Source organism: Hemitrygon akajei, chromosome 6, assembly GCF_048418815.1.
Source record: "Hemitrygon akajei chromosome 6, sHemAka1.3, whole genome shotgun sequence".
Taxonomy (NCBI): Eukaryota; Metazoa; Chordata; class Chondrichthyes; order Myliobatiformes; family Dasyatidae; genus Hemitrygon; species Hemitrygon akajei.
Genome location: NC_133129.1, coordinates 72,738,804 through 72,755,299, shown reverse-complemented (window position 1 = coordinate 72,755,299; position 16,496 = coordinate 72,738,804). Strand labels below are relative to the sequence as shown.

Here is a 16,496-nt window from a genome sequence, read left to right as displayed (position 1 = left end):
TCAGGGTCTTGTTTCTATTTCCTTCTGTTCCTATAGTCCACTGCTTTCTATGTGTTGGCAATTCAAATGACTGTCTATTTCGCAACAGCATAAGACATTCTAAGGTACTGTCATTTATTAACTATAACAATCCGGGCACCTGCTTAGCTGGTGATATTTCAAATTATTGGATCATTGGTGGTATAAACTCTTTAGCAGGATACTGTATTATGAATGATAAGATACAGTACTGGGTAAATTGCCAATTTGGAAGGAATGCGGACATTTCAGAGCGTGGTGACCATGGCAGACTACAGATGTACGCAGAGGCAGGCAAAAGCTTGGAGAAGAAGTCTAAGTGTTTTTATACAGTAAGATTGGCTAAGGTTTTTGTTTTATTAGCTAAACTCTAATGCCATCTGAATGCTTAAAGGCAGAGATTGATAGGTTTTTGATTAGTTAGGGCATGAAAGGATACAGGCAGAAGACAGGAGATCAGTGCTGGGAAGGAAAATGGATTAGCCAAGATGAAATAGTGCAGCAGACTCGATGGGCCAAATGGCCTAATTCTGCTTTTATGGTCTTTTCAGTGTAAATACACCAAGTAGAAACTCATATTGAATACACTTAATGCTGTAGTTCTAAATGACAGAAGAACATGAGAACACGTGAAAATAGGAGCTGGAGAAGGACACTCAACTTATTTCTGCCTTGTTATTCAATATGATTATTGCTGATCACTCCTCATGACCTTTAATTTTCTAGGTATTCAGAAATATTTCCACCTCCTCCCTAAACACCTCTTTTGATGTAGCGTGTCACTCCCCTCTGGGGAGAGAATTCCAAAGATTCTCATAAAAGAAACTCCTATACACCTCAGTTTTAAATGACTTCCCCCGTAATTTGCAACTGTGTTTCCATTTTAGTGACTCCCCCATTAAAGGAAATTTTAAACATCTACCTTCTTATAGGATTTTATACGTTTTAATATGATTACCCCTCATTCTTCCACACACCAAAGATTTTTTGCCATACAGCAAATTTTGATTGGTCAACCCTCTCAGTCCATATTTTACCAGGAATGATGAATGCACTACCGGCGTAACAATGGCCCTATAGATATGTCTCAAAATTGAAATACAGTGTAATAGAAATAAGAGAATAATGACAGAGAAATCTGATCAGACAATACACCAGAAAGTAATTCATCCATACTGAAGATTGATAATGATGTCTTTCAAGAAATTCATCCAGGCTCTTCTCAGTGGGAGTCATGCTTACATGTCTAATGCATTTTCTCTTCAGATGAGGCTTATTGCCATGAAAGCCTCTTGCTAAAAGCCTGCCAGGGAAATCAGGCCATTTTGTTCATTGGTGTCACTCCTGGAACAAATAGGTTTTACAAATGCTGGGCTGGAACCCTGTATCTTCCCTGTGTTGCAGTTCTCAGAACTGAACCCATTCACCAGGTTTCCTGATATACTGATCTTCAACCCTCACCACGAAGCACTGATCCTGGTCGGACGGCACCATAGCACATCGGTCAGTGCAACACTTCACAGTACCAGCAGTAAGACTGCAGTTCAATTCCTGCTGATGTCAGTAAAGAGTTTGTATGTTCTCCCTGTGACCGCGTGGTTTCATCTGGATTCTCCGATTTCCTTCGGCATTGTACAGGTTGAAGTTAGTGAGCAATGGCATGTTACATTGCTGCCATAGGCATGGTGACACCTATGCGCTGCTCAGCATAGTACTCACTGATTTGATTTGACTCAAATACATTTCACTGTATATTTTGAATGAGATACAACCAGCAATTTCTTGTTTCTGATCTTATTCTTTTCTCTGCTTCTCTCCATTTCACTGTTCTGCTCTCTCACTATGTCCTTCAAACTTTTTTTCGCCCTTCTATTTCTCTCTTTACCTATCTGCTTGCCCTCCTTATTTATTCTGGTGCACTTTCTAAACCTTTTATTCCCCATTCCTGGTTCCTAAGATTGTCATAGGCGGGGGGATAGTGGGGATAAGCTCCCACTACCTGTGAAGTGTCCAAATGGCAAGCGACTCTAACAGCCTCTGACAACCAAGTCTAACTCTTGGCCTTCACACCTGGCTTAGCTACTAGGTCCACAGGAACTGTTTCTACTGACAAGTGAAAGGGCAAAGGCAGACGAGTGGCATGTTACAACCAGTTGCTTTGGGCAGGTGGGGCTCGTCAGCCTTGGACGGCAGCCTGTCTAGGAAAAGGAAAACTCTGATTTTAAAACTCCGCTGCTTTGTGGCCATGCCCACCCATGGGAAGAGCTTCGGGAGTAAACCCCAAGGGAGCCCCTGAGGCAGTTTGATGCTGTTTACAACTTCACTTTGGCTACCTCCACGACAACACTGGTGGCAAGCTGCATTGGCACTTGCCCTTCCCTTGGACTACATCAGTGACGTGGAGAGGGGGATCCTGTTGCGTTCTGTTGGTTCTTCACATCTTCCTATCCAGACTTGTGCCCTGGAGAGGACACAGTCCACCAGATGTTCAAACCCATGATCCCCTGGGATCGACAGCTGCCTACTACTACTACTATTCCCCATTTCTAAACCTCTTTCAGAATTTCCTTCCGCAGCCACACCTGCTGACCAGCACACTCCCCCCTCTGTTCTTACTTCTCATCTTTCCACCCATGGTCTTTTGATCCCTTCATTTTGCTCACCTAAAACCCTAGCCACTGTTCCTCCTTCTTTCAGCATTTAATCCACACCTTCCTTCTTTTCATGGACTCCTCCTCACCCAGATAGCTGCCTACCTCAACCACCAGAATGTACGATCCTCCGACCCATCTTTATTCTGCAGTTCCTTATTCAGTGCTTGAAGGGCTATCTTCCCCCTAGCCTAGTTTAAATTCACCAAGAATACAGTATGAATGAACACTTACCTGCCCCTTCATTGAATGTGATATGTAACATGTTTGTTCACATCCTAAATGCACACTTTCCCTTATTCCTTTGCTAAAAAATATCCTGACCACTTCTCTCCTCCTCATTATTATTCCTGTCTGCTCCACCTGCTTGAAAATGACATGTTAGTGTACAAAAACTGGGACCACCGGCAGCGAAGCACCAGCTTGCCAAGCTATCAAATCACTTCTGTTATTCTAAAAGGATCAAAACCATCTGTTAACAAGTGAGAACTGGTGGAACTCAGTAAATGACTGCCCTTTTACAGTACCTGCATTTGCACAAATCTTATAAAAGCAGCTCTAGAATGAGTGATTCATATGTGTACAGGCACAAAGGGAATAGCAACTGCAACTTCCTTCACTAATGAAAATTAAAGCTTTTGCATAAAACAATGATCATTAAATATATTTTAAATTCTGATATTTTTCATCACATTCTCCAAAGTGTTCTAAGCCGTTTTGGGCAGGATGATGGTGACATATGGTTGATAGAGTGTCCCAGTTGAAGAATGATTTAATAAGCTTTGGCCACTAATATTTGCTAATGAGATGGATACCTTTCCCACTGCAAAGTCTTTTCTGTAGATTGAATACTAATAAATAGAAAGAAATCAAAGTGAGGGTAAGATGATCTATGTTAAGACTTTAAATAGGGAGAGAAGAAATGTAGATGGAGTTATACGACAAGGAAAATATAATATTATTTGAAAAACAATTATATCACGTCTCTCCAGAAAAGTCAATGGATGAAATGTGAATACTGCAATGAATTTACACAACAGGCTAATCAGTTTGAGTGGTTTGTGCTGTCATTAATTATTTGTGTATTTGGGTTTACTTCTTCAGATTCCCACCTCCCATCCAACTAAGTTAGCATATTGCTCTATTCTTTAATCCTCAGTATTCTTTTCTCTTAAAGGTATCCATATTATTGGCTTCAACATTTCCACGTTGTAACAAGTCCCATATTCCAATTATGCTTCAATCTCCTCTGAATCTTTTATTCAGTTTTTTTTTTAGAAATACCTTCACATTCACATTTTGGCTTCTTTGAAATTAATGTAACTGAAATGTCAGAAGAAAAATAACTGTTTTATGAATCTTTGCCTGAGATACAAAACACTGCAGAAAGTTGTGGATACAGCTCAGCACATCATGGAAACCAACCTCACCTCCATGGAATCTGTCTACACTTTTCACTGTCTTGATAAAACAGCCAATGTAATTGAAGAACCTTCCCATCCTGTACATTCTCTCTTCTATCCCCTCCATCAGTCTCCAATAAGACTATTGAAGAGACCTCTTTTATGGTAAGATGGACTCTTGACCTCACAAACTATCTTGCAATAAGATGCCTTACACCTCATTGTCTGTTGTAACTAGAACTCTATATTCTGCATTGTTATTGGTTTCTCTTGTACTACTCAATCTAATGAAACAATCTGCATGGAAGGCATGCAGAACAAAGCTCTTCACTGCATCTCAGTGCATGACAATTATAAACCAATTACCAATTTCATCCATTTAATACCATCAATCTGTGCTGAATTTCTCTAAACTTTGGTATCTATTCAGACTGGCAGACACCTGCAAACCAATGTAAAGCATTACTAGGATCATAATTATTGTTCATTTTAAGTAAATTCTCATTTACATTTACATTTTCCTGAGGGTATTCATATTTTAGACTTACTTAAGTAGCCTCATGTGAGCATAAAAATAACCGAGCACAGCCACTGTGCAGCACATGACAGTTAAGTTCTTCAGAATCTTAGTTACTTTTGTCAGGAAGGAAAACTGCCAGACAACTAGAACACAGCAAGCATCCATAAGCAGCAAAGGTAATCTATTTTTCATTTTGCAACACATACAAATGCTGGAGGAACTCAGCATGTCAGGAGGTATCTATGGAGGAGAATAAACAGTTGATGCTTAAGGCAAAGACCTTTCATCTGGACTTCCTGATGAAGAATCTCATCCCAACACATTCACTGATTATTCTCCTCCACAGCTGCTGCCTGAACTGTTGAGATCCTCTAGCATTAATGTATGATGCTTAAGATTTCCAGCATCTGCCCAATCTATTGTGCTTACTTTTATCATCATCATTGGCTAATCATGTCCTTATTAAAAATATTTCTACAGGATATTTGCACACAATTTTCAGTGAGTGGTACACACTGTCCACATTTGCAGTCTTACTGCCAAGCCTACTCTGACAATTAGTTAGACATAGTAAGGAACTCCTTCATGAAGCTGCATCTAACTTGATCAATAAAGCACTTCACAGGACCTTCTGGTCTTGAATTTGGCAGAAGCCTCTTGCAAGAGGTCAAGCCTAGTCTGAACCAGCTATCAAAACTGTTAAGAAATTTAATGTTTCTAATATTCACAAATATTCATGATGATGCAAATCTTTCAAGATTACATTACATCGATTATTTCATTCATGGACAAAATGTCATAAATTCTTAAGCTAAAGAAGAAACCAAAGATCTGGACCAATAACGCAAAATGTAAGTACAAATCCTAGCATGACGGGTGGGGATTTTAAATACAACTAACTCAATAAAAATATCTGAATATTCACAGATAACCTAGTGATAATGAACATGGCATTATGAGATGCTTGAAAATAAGCATTTGGTTCACCATTCAGAGAAACATCTTCCATCCTTATCAGGACAGGCTTACGCCTGACCAATGAATGAGGATGGCTCTGAACAGCCTCTTTGGTGCTGGTGATAATTAATTATGGACAATAAATTTATGTACAAGATCTGATATCTACGTTCTAAAAACAATTTAAAAATAATTGTTCCATACTAATCTCTCCCCAGATCTAACTTGTTGTTCTTTGTCTTCTGTAACTACTGGCAAGCCTCAGGAAATTTGTGCACCTACCAGTTTTGGAATTCATTTAGTACAAAGCTGATTAAGTGTTAGGAGCCGGGCTTTAGAGCCAATATTGATTCGTCTAGCATTCACAAATATCTTGTCAGTTTTTGACATGTATCCTAAAAGTTACTCACAGAACTATAATTTCATATTCTGGAAATTTTGGCCAATGTTAATTGAATTGAGGGGATAGATGGAGCTAGATTTAAACTCTCACATGAAAGGTGACACCTCTAATATTGCAGTATTTAATTAAAGGTACACCGAGTTGTCAGGCTAGTTGTAATGCTTATTTCTTTGTGGTGGAACAATATCACAACTTACGAGTAAGTGTACATACTGAAGTATTGTCCACTAACCCACAGGAAAGGCCTAACCTTACCTCAGTTAGCAGATGATAACTATTTCCCCTTAATAAACATGATAGGCAATTAAGCAGCATGTGTGGTTCTTATCAATAGATTCTTGCAGAAACTGATAGATCCATTTTCTTCCAAGTAACATCTGATATTTAATTTGTTACTCTGGAGCAGAGGCAAGATCACCTATTTAATGAACGTCTTTAGGTCTCCATGACGAAGACTACAAAGACACTCAGATATAATAAGAAAAAACGATTGCTGCAGACATTGGGTACCACCTTTGCTCCCATCAGGAGGGTCTTAGAGAACTGGCCAAAGTTTTTTAGCTGGCATCCAAGATGTTTATGGACAGAACTTTAACAATGCTTCAAGCTGCAGAAAACCCCTATATACTCTCTTGGTATATAATAGTGAAAAAAGGTCTCCAGGCTGGTGCCTCAAGTAATGCCTCCTCCATATTGTCAGTGACAATCAACCACATGGTAGTGGACATGGTACTTTGTCCTTGACAAAGTAGAGGATTTATAAAGGACTATCCACTGAGTTCTGTTCTAGGGGAACAAATCCAATTAACTATCAGATATTACTAGGAAGAAGGTAGATCTATCAGATTCTGCAGGAATCTATTGATGGGATCCTCACCTGCTGCTTAATTTATGCTCATTTTTATAAATAAATGTAAGCAGTTGGATGTTGAATATCAGTTTTTATTATTGACGTGCACTCATGTATTCACCCTGCTAATGCTAAAATGGCTGCCTGTGCCTTTAAGAGAAGACGGTGACATCATTTTGCACGTGTGGAGTAGAAAGGAGAGTTACAAGGTTCAGGAAAGAATTTCAAATGCTAGTCATATGGTGAGGAAAGGTGAATAATACTTGAAAATATCCGTGTAAATTCATTTATACTTTATTTGTAAATCTACGTTTGTAGAATATCAGTAATTTGACATGTTTACATGCAGATGCTTTAGATTTTCGTGGTAAGTTCTTGGTGCTGGATAGCATGGTGCAAAGTTCCTTATCGGCCTAGTAGAATAGTTTTTCTAGAAATTCAGCTACAAGGCAATATATTGTAAAAATTCTTGTAAAGGTTTATTTTGTTTATTTTGTTCATGACTGAATATAAATGTAACTGAGTAATGTGAATGTGTTAATCCCTGTTGACGTAGCATGAGTGAAGCGAACTTGTTTCTAGCCTATATGTGTTTGGAAGTTAAGCACATGTGTGCCAAAAGTGAGTATATCTCTTAGTTAAGTTGAGATATATTTATTCATATTTTTGATGTTGTGCATAAGGTACAGGGTTGGTGGGATTCTAATGTTGTTTGTATTGTTTTTATTTGAATTGCCACTACCATATTGGTTTTGTATATTATGTTTTATTTATGTTCATACTGTATATGTAACCAATGATACACAAGTGTGTGGAATAAAATTAAGCTGAGATTATAACAGCATGAACTGTGTTTTTTTTATTCATTTTGTCTTTTATTTTGTTTTGATACCCTCTTTCTGCATTAAAACATCTAAAACAGATAAAGAAATTAAAAACTTGAACAAGTATTTGTTGTCCTGCGTGTATATTTTTTTCCCGGGCTACAAAATACATAGAAGTGGGGTTCTAAAATTTAAACAGATGGAAACCTTTTCATCTCAAGCGATAAATCCCATTTAACCCCTTCTTCCTCCTTTTTAAGACCTGAAACTTATTCTGCTGTGTTGTTCACCTCAATTGTTTGCATGATTTTTTAAATTTATTTGTTCTTTCTACTCGACACAGACTGTTGGTCTTTTCTCTTTATTCTTTTTTTTACTTTAAATTGGATTCTTTCGGGTTTCTTGCTTTGTGGCTAACTGTGAGCAAGCAAATCTCAAGGCTGTATAATTTATATGTTCTTTGACAAATAAACGAATCTTGAATCTTATTCACTGACCTTATTCAACCTTACCTCACACCTCCCAATACTTAGTTTTGATTAATTTGGCTATACTTATAGATAACTTACAGAGACTAGTTAACCATCCATTACCAGTTGGAAAAAAAAGTTGAGTCACCTGGTCTGACTCTAGAAGAACATACAAACACTGCATAGACAGTACTGAACTGGGCACCTTAAGTTATTACTTCTGCAATACTGTGATACTCTAATTTAAATTACCTACAGAAAATTTAATGACTCTGTATGGCAAATTTGTCAGGAGCAATTCTGAAAGTCGTGAGCAATAGTCGAGATGCCAAAACAGCATGATGCACAGTTTGATTGTTCTGTGTGATGGAATTAAGGCAAAACAATTCCATTAATAAAACGCAAGTACCATTACCTTTCAATTAAAGTGCTGCAGTACAGAAATTGATACAAACACCAGATACTGTCAAAAGATGTAGATAGTTGTGTCGGTAGGCAGAAGAGGCAAGAACAGACTTCATTCAAGTGATTGAGACAATGGTACTTTGAATGTAAAGGCTTGACTCAATACACCTTTCCTGCCAGCATTATGTGCAGTGTCTATGAAAAGTATTCACCCCCTTCGAGGCGTTCATGTTTTATTGTTAAACAGTGAATCACGGTGGATTTAATATGTTTTTTTACACTGATCAACCCAAAAAGAGTCTTTAGTGTCAAAGTGAAACATATCTTTACAAAGTGATCTAAATTAATTACAAGTATAAAACACAAAATAACTGATTGCATAAATATTCACCGTCTTCAAGTCAGTATTTAATAGATGCACCTTTGACAGTAATTACAGCCTTGAGTCTGTGTGGATAGGTCTCTATCAGCTTTGCACATCTGGGCACTACAATTTTTCCCCATTCTTCTTTACAAAACTGCTTAAACTCTGTCAGATTACATGGCGATTGTGAGTGAACAGCCCTCTTCAAGTCCAGCCACAAATTCTCAGTTGGGTTGAGATCTGGACTCTGATTTGGCCACTCCAGTTCATTAACTTTGTTATATTTAAGATATTCCTTTTTAAAAATCTATTTATTTATTTATTTATTTAATTTTAGAAATTACAAAGAATAAATGTGATATAAAATAGTAAGAAAAATAATATTAACCCTCCCCCCTCCCCTTAACCCTCCCCCCTTAACTCTTATCTAAAGAAAGAAAAAAAAGAAGAGAAAGATTGCCTGGATATCGGAGGATCCCCGCATGTTCCATGGACTTCAAAATAATTTTAGTATTTAGTTTTACTTTTCCCCATTACTTTATAATTTTATCTTCAAAGGACCTATGTATTTAATCCTATCCTTTGTAAGTATGGGAACCAAATTTTCAAAAATATATCATATTCATTTCTTAGATTGTACATAATTTTTTCAAGTGGAATACAACTATGTATTTCATTATTCCAATGATCCATAGTTAAATATAAATCAGATTTCCAAGTAACTGCGATAACTTTTTTGGCTACTGCCAGTGCAATTTTTATAAATTTTTTCTGATACTTATTCAATTTAAGTTTCGGTACTGTCCCTTCAATGTCTCCTAATAAAAATAATAGTGGACTATGTGGGAGTTGTACTCCAGTAATTTGTTCCAATAAAAGTCTTAAATTTATCCAAAATGGTTGAATTTTAAAACAAGACCAAGTAGAATGTAAAAAAGTACCAATTTCTTGATTACATCGAAAACATTGGTCAGGCATATTTGAATTTAATCTATTTATTTTCTATGGTGTTATATATAATTGATGTAAAAAATTATATTGTATTAATCTAAGTCAAATATTTATTGTATTTCTCATACTATCAGAACATAATCTTGACCAGTTTTTTTCCATCAATTTTAACATACAAATCAGATTCCCATTTTTGTCTTGATTTATGAATTCCTGATTTAATTGTCTGTTTTTGAATCAAATTATACATACAAGATGTAAATTTTTTAATTTTTCCCTTCTGAATTAATATTTCTATTTCACTAGGTTTTGGTATCAACATTGTTTGACCCAGCTTTTCTCGTAAATAAGCTTTTAATTGAAAATAACAGAAAAGAGTGTTATTTGATATTTTATATTTATTTTTTAATTGATCAAACGACATCAATATACCTCCTTCAAAACAATCACCTATATATTTAATCCCCTTTTGGAACCAATTATGTAAAAGTTTATTATCCATTGTAAAAGGAATAAGCCTATTTTGAATTAAAGTTCTTTTTGCTAATAAAGATTTCTTTATCTCATCGTCCATATTTACCTTATTCCATAAATCAATCAAGTGTCTTAATATAGGAGATTCTTTTTTTTCCGGTATCCATTTGGATTCCCATTTATATATAGAATCTTCTGGTATGTTTTCTCCTATCTTATCTAATTCTATTCTAATCCATGCCGGTTTCTCTTCATCAAAAAAAGACGCAATAAATCTAAGTTGATTTGCTTTATAATAATTCTTAAAATTTGGAAGTTGTAACCCTCCGAAATCAAATTTACATGTCAATTTTTCCAATGATATTCTTGACATCTTTCCTTTCCAAAGAAATTTCCTTACATATTTATTCAGTTCTTGAAAAAACTTCTGAGGTAATTGTATTGGTAAAGTTTGAAATAAATATTGCAATCTAGGAAATACATTCATTTTTACAGCATTAACTCTACCTATTAATGTTATTGGTAACATCATCCATTTATCAAGATCCTCTTTTATTTTTTTTAATAATGGCAAATAATTTTGTTTATATAAATTTTTTACATCATTATCAACTCTAATACCTAAATATTTTATCCCATTTATTGACCATCGAAATTGAGTTACTAATTGTCATTGATTATAATTTCCTTTGGTAAGGGGTAAAATTTCACTTTTATCCCAATTTACTTTATACCCTGATATTTTCCCATATTCTTCCAATCTAAAAGATAATCTTTGCAAAGATTGCAATGGGTTTGTTAAATAAATCAAAACATCATCAGCAGATAAATTAATCTTATATTCTTCTTGATTGACTCTAAAACCCCCAATGTCTGAATCTGTTCTAATTAATCCAGCTAATGGTTCTATTGCCATACAAATAAAGCAGGTGATAATGGGCAGCCTTGTCTAGTTGACCTTGTTAAGCAAAATGGTGTTGAAATCTGACCATTTGTAACTACTTTAGCTTGAGGATTAGTAGTTAAAGTTTTAATTCATTGTATAAAAGATTTTCCTAACTCATATTTTTCCAATACCTTAAATAAAAAATCCCATTCCAATCTATCAAATGCTTTTTCTGCATCCAAAGCAACTGCCACACTCATTTCCTCTCTTTTTTGTGCCAAATGAATTATACTAAGTAACCGGGTTATATTATCCATTGATTGTCTGTTTATAATAAAACCTGTTTGGTCCATATGTATTAATTTTGGTAAATATTTAGAAATTCTATTAGATAAAATTTTTGCTAGTATTTTATAATCTGTATTCAACAAAGAAATAGGCCTATATGATGTTGGTTTTAAAGGATCTCTATCTTTTTTTGGCAATACAGTTATGATCGCTGTTAAAAAAGATTGTGGGAGTTTATGCATTCTTTCCACTTGGTATATTAATTCCATAAAAGGAGGAATTAATAAATCTTTAAATTTTTTATAATATTCAGGAGGAAAACCATCTTCTCCTGGGGATTTATTACTCTGAAGTGATCCTAAAGCTTCTTCAACCTCTTTTAATGTAAAGGGCATATCTAATCCTTTCTGTTCTTCCAAATTTAATTTTGGAAGGGTTATTTGTGATAAAAATTTATCTATCTCAGCAATCTTATTTTGTGATTCTGATTGATATAGTTCAGTATAAAATTTTTTTAAAGTTTCATTAATTTCTAAAGGCTTATAAGTAACCTTATTTACACTTGTTCTAATTGCATTTATTGTTTTAGAAGCCTGTTCTGTTTTCAACTGCCAAGCAAGAATTTTATGTGATCTTTCACCTAATTCGTAATATTTCTGTTTAGTTCTCATAATTAATTTTTCTGTACGATATGTCTGGAGTGTATTATATTATAGTTTTTTATTAACAAGTTGTCTTCGTTTTTCTTCTGTCATATATCTTTGAGATTCTTTTTCTAACTTTATGATATCTTTTTCCAATTGATCTATTTCTGCTGCATATTCCCACTTAATTTTAGATGTATAACTTATAATCTGACCCCTTAAATATGCTTTCATCGCTTCCCATAATACAATTTTATCCTCAACTGAATGTAGATTTGTATCCAAAAAAAATTGAATTTGTTTTTTCATAAAATCACAAAAATCTTGACGTTTTAATAAAATTGAATTAAATCTCCATCTATAGATCGATTTCTCCTTATCCATCATTATCATTGTCATTATCAAAGGGGAATGATCTGACAGATAAGATATTTAAGATATTCCTGCGCAGCTTTAGGTTTTCACTTGGGGTCATGGTCTTGCTGGAAAACAAATTTTCTCCCAAGCTGCAATTCTCTTGCAGAATATGTCAAGTTTTCCTCCTGGATTTCCCCAGTATTTTGCAGCATTCATCTTACCCTCTACCTTCACAAGCCTTCCAGGGCCTGCTGCAGTGAAGCATCCCCACAGCATGATGCAGCCACTACTATGCTGTGGGGATTGGATGGTGATTTTTTGATGATGCGCAGTGTTTGGCTCATGCCAAATATAGCATTTAGTCCAATGGCTAAAAAGCACAATTTTGGTTTCATTAGCCATAGAATCTTCTTCCAGCTGACTCCAGGCTCTCCCACATGCCTTTTGGCAAACTCTAGCCAAGATTTCACGTGAGTTTTTTTACAACGGTGGCTTTCTCTTTGTCACTCTCCCATAAAACGGCGACCAGTGAAGCACATGGGCAACAGTTGTTGTATGCTCAGTCTCTCCCATCTCAGCCACTGAAGCTTGTAACTCTTCCAGAGTTGTCATAGGACTCTCGGTGGCCTCCTTCATGAGTCCGCTTCTTGCATGGTCCCTCAGTTTTTGAGGACGGGCTGCTCTAGGCAGATTTACAACTATGCCATATTCTTTCCATTTCTTGATGATTGACATAACTATACTCCAAGGGATATTCAGTGACTTGGAAATTTTCTTGTATCTATCTCCTGACTTGTGCTTTGCAATAACCGTTTTGTGGAATTGCTTAGACTGTTCTTTTGTCTTCATAGAGTAGTTTTTGCCAGGATACTGACTCACCAATAGTTGGACCTTCCAGATATAGGTGTATTTGTACTACAATCGATCAACACAGCTTGACTGCATGTGGTGATCTCCATTTACATTGTGAATACTTAGGCAATTAATTATTTTGTGTTTTATATTTGTAATTAATTTAGATCACTTAGTGGAGACCTGCTTTCACTTTGACATGAAAAAGTCCTTTTCTGTTGATCAGTGTCAAAAAAAAAACCCACCGTGATTCAATATTGTAAAGCAATACAACAGGAAAACTTCTGGGGGGTGAAAATTTTTTATAGGCCCTGTATACTGCTAATACATCAATTTAAATGTGTATGTTTCCAAGAAAGTTAAGCTTCAACCTTTTCCCTTAATTAAATACTTTAAACTCCTGAATTTAAATGTATTTTCATGCCAAAGTCACTCACACAGAATGCTGGAGGAACTCAGCAGGTCAGCCAGCAACTATGGAAATGAATAAACATGATATTTCAGCGCAAGACCCCTCCTGGGGACCAGAATTTGATTTCAGAGTAAGAAAATATTGCAGGAATACCATCTTGGTAATGATAATAAATTTAATACCATTTTATTAAGAATGCAAAAGTCCAGAAATTACAATTTATTTGAAAATTTCGAAAGTACAGCAATTGGAACAAACCCCTAGGGAAGTTAGACCTGCTATAAAAGCTAGGAATTTACAAAAGGTACAAAGTTTATATGGTATTCAAAATAGTTTATGTTTTTCATTGCATTCTAGTCCTTGATAGGAGAATATTATTAAACTAGCATAATGCACATTAGTCAATTAACAGCTATAGAAGAACTGACTGGTCATCTAGAATTAGCATTTTCAATTAGAATTTACTTTGCTAAGATAGAATTTTAAAAAACGAATGAAAACTGTTGCAAATGAAGAGAACACCATTAAAACGCATATTTTCATCTACAGCCACAACTGGGGCCAATCTGATTGCTATGAGGCTCCAACCTGCAGGTTTGAATTTGTGGTGAGAAGGCAGAGTTTGGCTGATCCAATAAAGTTATTGTAACTTAAAATGACATTTGTTGAATCATAACAGAGTTTTACAAGGAGTTTAACAAAGAGTTTACTAAAATTGAGTGCTCTAAACAAAATATTGAACTTTGAGAGTGCCTTTCATTGTCTCAGTGTCCAAAGTGCTTTACAGCAAATGGAGATCCTGTGAAGAATACTCAGTGCCAAAGTGGTCTCTTTTCAGACCAATGTTGTACAGATTGTTATGTGATCATGATCTAGTGCCACTATTTCATTTTATGGATGATTTTTGAGGAAGAAATATTGGCCACTGTAGAGGCCACTTGAAGAGGGATTCTTCAAGTAGGATCTTCAACATTTTTCAGAGAAGACCACAGATTAGCATCTCATGCATAAAGTGGTACTTCCAACAGTACAACGTTCACTCATCACTGCACTTGCTGTGAAGTGGGTTTGAACACATAACCTTTGCCACAAGGACAGGAGTGCTACTACTGAGAGAAAGCTGATTCCTAACCAACCAAAACTCCCATTTTATTGATATTGCCCCAGCAACTACAAAATATTGTATATTGTATCACATTGAAAGTTTGGGATTTTCGTCATGGCTTACGAGTTGCTGAACCATTCATGAGTGGTTACTTAAGAATTCCCTAATGATCAACTGCTGTTGAAGTATTTCTGAAGTACAGTCACAATTGTATTGTAAACAATTGAAATTTAGACAATTAGCAAGTCCACAGTTGACAGTGCAAACTTCAAGACCTAGATAATCATATTATAGGATTGTTGTGTACATTACTGTGGGATATTCATCTTCTCATTGTTTGACACACTGTTTATTTTTGCTATTTTTCAAAAGTAAAACATCTTACAAAATGTAAATTGCAACATTTAAATTTCAACTCCAGCTTGATGTAAAATTCACAGTTCTTATTCACTCATGCAACAAGTAACTTTTGCTAACAGTTTTTTTCCAATGAAGCTCTACAATTTTGTTGTCACTGACATTTCTGCCATTGAATAACCTCAAATGCAATCTGATATGCATACCTCAACTGTTTTGTCTATACCTCCTGCAGGCACTGTAGTCCACCAGCCTGGCAAAACTTCTCTCAACACCTAGAAGTAATTCCTTCCTACTCCCATCTATTGCAGCATTCATTTATTCATTTATGTTTTAAATTAGCAATACTTCCTGGACAGCTATTGCTAATGTACTGACATGCACCTTTAAAAGCTGCGTGAAAATATTAGCTTCACCATGGCTTTGCAGAGGGAAAATCCTTCAGCACTGCTCTGTGAAATTTATATTACGTGATTTTCACAAGCAGTGGTGGGATGACCTTTTGCGCTAATTTAAAACCAAAAGGGCACAGGCATAGAACAATCTCCAGGTTTGTGTTTATGACAAGTACCAGAAAAAAATTGAGAGTATATTATTTATAAAGCTCTACCATTTTCCAATTGTACAAATATACTTCAAAATATTTTTAAGAATTTATTTTAATTTCTCTGTCACAACTCCTTTACGAGTTAGTTTGTCTTCAGTATAAACTTAGATGCTTTTATTATTATGACAATTTTTTAATGACTAAAATATGTAAAACCCTCTGTGAAGCACATATTGTTGACTACTCACCTACATGAATTACTTCTTCAAAGAATGCAAGGCGCTGAATCTTTCCCTGTTCAATCCCTTAACCACATTTCCATCTGGAAAGATGTTTTGGCTACATTCTGTCTCTACACCCTCCTCCCCAGCTTGACTGACAACATCAAAAGTGATGCCCTTCAGTTCACATTGACACCACTATTAATAGAATAGTTATCTTTGTCAGCCAATCACTGTAGGCAGACATAAACTGTAATTGAATTCTGTGCAGAAGAATGCTTTGCATCATCATGGTTCAGGAGATGAACTCACTTCTCTGTCAAGGGAATCGTCTATGATATTGCTCATCAATTGAAAATAATGATTCCTCTAGTTGCTTCAGGCTATGAAGAACCCATCTTTCAACAGGATATGTATCTTTTAGTTGTGTATTTGAACATTTACACATGAAATAAAGTTACAGAACATACAGAATTTTATATCAATTGCTTAAAGTGTTGGTTTCAATATTACGTAGATAGAAAGAAAAATGTTTGT

The 16,496-nt window shown here is 35.5% G+C and overlaps 1 long non-coding RNA gene across 1 annotated transcript in view; it reads right to left on the bottom strand.

The window, feature by feature from the left end:
- LOC140728728 (uncharacterized) overlaps positions 1-16,115 on the bottom strand; it is a 116,724-nt gene extending 100,609 nt beyond the window's left edge. Inside the window, exon 1 of the long non-coding RNA XR_012099172.1 lies at positions 15,987-16,115. This is a non-coding gene — a long non-coding RNA (uncharacterized lncRNA). The remainder of the gene's footprint in view (positions 1-15,986) is intronic.
- Positions 16,116-16,496: the final 381 nt, after the last annotated feature.